This window comes from Stegastes partitus, unplaced genomic scaffold (assembly GCF_000690725.1).
Source record: "Stegastes partitus isolate 25-593 unplaced genomic scaffold, Stegastes_partitus-1.0.2 Scaffold1076, whole genome shotgun sequence".
NCBI lineage: Eukaryota > Metazoa > Chordata > Actinopteri > Pomacentridae > Stegastes > Stegastes partitus.
In genome coordinates, this window is record NW_007578807.1 from 95,616 (window position 1) to 99,659 (window position 4,044).

Below are 4,044 nucleotides of genomic sequence, written 5' to 3' on the forward strand. Positions count from 1 at the left end.
CTCCCTCCCTCTCACTAACCTCCTGACTATGTTTGCCAGACTGGTTCTGCCAGCGTCACATGACGGGCACATGGACCCGTCCTGTAAGCCAAGCAGCAGCAGCACTGCGTCGCTAAGAACAGGACCATGATGCCTTGCTCCTGTCGCCCCCAGTTACCGAGGCCACCAATCATCAGTGCTGGTTTGCAAAGCAGCACCTAAGAGAAAAGTCTCACTTCCAACAATCAGACACACACACACACACACACACACACACACACACACACACACACACACAGAGTGTCTGGAACAGCTGCAGACTTTGTTGGGCTTCAGAGTGAGTGAGGGGGATGCAGAGGTCCAGGCAGGAGGAGCAGCTGGGGATCAAGGTGACCAGTGCATCCCGTGTTTTTAAACTCACATGTAGCAGGGCGGTGTGCAGACATGGTGCTGGCACTTTAGAACCAGACTCCTGTCCCTCCGGTGGTGTCAGCAGGGAGGTGTCTGGACAGTCACGGATCAGCTCTGCAGCAGGACTAGACATGTGTAGACACACATGATCTGCTGCTGCAACCCCCAAAGACTTGATATTTGCAAAGGACTTTATTTGAAGAAAGATTTCTTTTGCAGCCACTTTTTCCTGAAGGCTGTCTACTGTCCCTCCTGAGCTCAACTCGTCTGCTTGTGGTTTGATGCTTCAGTTGACTGATAGCGCTCCATGAACGCCTCCCATGCAGGCTGCAGTCGATGCTAGCTGCTCGGCTGTGCACACCGAAGCCTCTCGTCTCCCATTCAGTTCCAGTGCACACAACTCGACCGGGTGTGTGACCAGCGATTACTCTGAAAACGGCGAGAAAGGGCAGCTTCATGTGAGAGTTACCCAGACTGACACCGCAAAAGAGTTTTAAGCATCAATGTGATAGTAAATGTGAAAAGCCAACATCAAGATCACCATTGACGTTGTCTTTATTTGGAACCCTGGTTGTCGTTGTCAGGTGGGTCAGGACCGCTCCCACTCCACCAGCGTCCTCCTCCCTTTGTCAGATAATCGGCTACGACGGCCTCATGTGGAGCAGCGCTCACACATCGGGCTGGGAGACTTCCAGAGCCGGTCTGGGGTCACATAAAGAGGCAGAAGATGCTGAGAGAGCATAAATCCACTGAAGAACAGCAGCAAGCTCTCAAAAACATTGGGCACAATCAAATCTTTGGAGAAGATAATTGATATAATTTTTTGGAAACATCCTCACTTTGCCTTCCAGATGACAAGATGGCGGCGGTCTGCTCGGCTGCTGCTGCGCTAGTTCACGACAACTGTGCCTGAAATGTTGTGCAGAACCCCGTACGCGGCCGTTTGTGAGCCGGCTGTCCCTCTCAAGACCCCCGTGATAACAGAAACCGTTTCTGAGAGGATTTTTATGGCAAAATAAACGGTTTTGTGCCAGTGAGTCCCTTAGCTCGGCCTGTGATCGCTCAGTCATGAAGCTAACTGGCATCTACATGTGTGTGTGTGTCCAGTGGTGCAGCTTCCTCAGGCTGTGTGTGAATGACCTGAGGGACTGGGTTCTCAGGTGCAGAGAGGAGGAGCGAGAGAACATGGAACAATCTCCCCCGAGAGAGAGAGAGAAGGGGAGAGACAAACATGAATTATTCTCCCTCAGGTGTACAGCCCGATGAACAGAGTGATGGAGGAGAGAAGAAGAGCAGAGGGATGGTCCTCGGGGGCCGTCGCATGCTGGGAGCTCAGGACGGACGGGGCTGATAAAGGCCCTGCATTAATGCCATCACATTCCCATTCCTCTGCAGAAACAGCCAACTGTGGTCCGTCCAGACCGCTGCTCTGTGTACAGTGAGGCGGTTTGCAAACACACAGCGACACACCAGGACGCAGCCACAGGACGGCGTGTAGCCGAGGCGCTCTTAACGTCGAGGTCTGCACTACAGTAGATCATCGGGAGTCAGGGCCGCCACACACCCGACTTGTTGGGTGTTGGAGTCACTGATTGGCTGAAAGCAGACGTCCCGTGTGGTTGTTGTTGTAGAACTCTTGTGTTGAACATTCGGGCCTGACGGCTTCAAGGCAGCTCCAGAGAACTTTACAAATCGGTATCTGCCGTGGTTACATCAATGCACAACCGTGACGAGTACTTTGGGAAACACCTGAGCTTCAGCTGCTCAGAGTCAGAGCTGTTGGGTCAGACAGCAGCTTCATGCAGCCGTCGCTCCGAAGCAGCCGACAGTCATTCAGATCAACACCCAGAATGTGAGAATACACTCTGAAATGAACGGTTCCTGCTGTGACGCCTGTGTCCCGACATTCGTGCATTGTTGTGTTTGAATCCTTCTCTGTTCAGTCTGTCAGCCAGCTGCTGGAGCAGCTAATTAGGCCGAGCTAAAAATAGACACCTGCCTATAAGATTAATTCATCGTCTCCTTCATACAAGCCTCACATGTGGAAATCTCCTGCCTGGCTGATCCGGGTTTTGCCCTGTTCTTCAGTGGACGGGAGGCTGATAATATAACCAGCGTATGAATGAACTTAATTCAGTGTGCATCAGATTGAGTGAGAAAGGCCCAGAGATCGGAGCTGTGACGTCTCCAGCAGCAGACAGGATGTTGCTGTTGCTGCCACTCGGATTCAGCATTTTGTTCTGAACATTTACTGTCACACAGATGCAGCTTTGAACGTGGCTAGTAACTACGATGCATCTTTGTGTGGAGCAGCACGAGCTGTGCAGGTGTCTGTAGGTCGTGTGTGCTGTTCAGAATGCAGTCAGCCTCTTCGTTCTACTGGCTCAGAGTAGACGCTGACATGTTTAACGTACGGCTCGACTGTCCTCCTGTAGAGCGCTGTGCACCAGGCCGGCCATTATTACTGTCTGTATGAATGAACTAAACAGATGCTCTGATGCTTGTTTTCTGTCTGATTCTGTCTGTTTAGTTTAGTGTGAATAGCATGCTTGTGTTTGCTCATTTATATATTAATAAATAGCTTTTTTTCTTTAGTTTTTACTATTTAACTATTTCAAACTGACGTCTCCTCTGGTTTGTGTTATGACTGAACAAACTGATGGCACATCTGTTTTCTTGGTAACTCTGTGTAAATGTGAAAGTTTCTGCTTTTTATTTGATGTGATTGTTGTCCACATACGTGCCGGACGCTGAACGTCCAGCGTGCTGTGAGGCAGCGATAGCCTCAGACACGTTCATCTTTTACAGCTGAAACCAGATGTTTAAATCCACTGTGTGAGAAGACATAAACCTTTTTTTCTGACATGAAATCAGACCAAACTGTTCCTGCTTCAGGTCAGTGAGGATCACCACATTGTTTCTATTTGCTAAACACCACAATAATGAGATCTTCTATCTCTCCGCTTGTGTGTCTTTTCATACAGTGGATGCAAACTCCTGGTTTAAACTCCATGTGTGTACGTTGGTGCTACTTGCATCGTGAAGCCGAGCCGGAGGAGCGCATCATTCATTGTGATGTGCCACACTACTGTCTTATTTACAGTTATTCCTCAAAAGTTAATAACTTAAACAATGTGGAGCGCAGAGCAGCTGTCATGAAGTGCAGACAGCCTTGTTGCTGCTGCTCTCCACCCTGACTGTGGGGCTGAACAGTCTCCTCTATCAGCACATCCACCATGATGACATGCTGGTGGATCAGCTGCACATATCCAGGCACACCGTGGTCACGTTATTGCTCTCAGCCAGCATTAGGCCACTTGGCCAGCAGATCTGTGGAGCTCAGCCTCACTGACTGACAAAGCACACTTGTAATCACAAAGCAGCAAACAACTGACTTACAGCATCACATCTGAGACTGACTCACCACTTGGGCCTGATGTGAGAGGAATGATGGCGATGATGATGATTAAAGAGCCTTCCTCTTTTATCTGATGCTGAGTAGCGTCAGCGAGCACAGGTCAGCCGGACACACATCAACGGTTTCTGTCTTCGTCTTTCTCTTTTCTGCCTTTCTCTTTTATTCTTCCTGTCCTAGTTTCGCCGCTCGGTGACGTACACTTTCCCTCATACACACACACACACACACACACACAC

The 4,044-nt window shown here is 49.7% G+C and overlaps 1 protein-coding gene across 3 annotated transcripts in view; it reads left to right on the top strand.

Moving 5' to 3' along the window:
* The window catches only part of LOC103367675 (guanine nucleotide-binding protein G(o) subunit alpha-like), a 107,131-nt gene that overhangs the window by 35,403 nt on the left and 67,684 nt on the right, over positions 1-4,044 (top strand). The gene's annotated exons all lie outside the window — the stretch shown is intronic.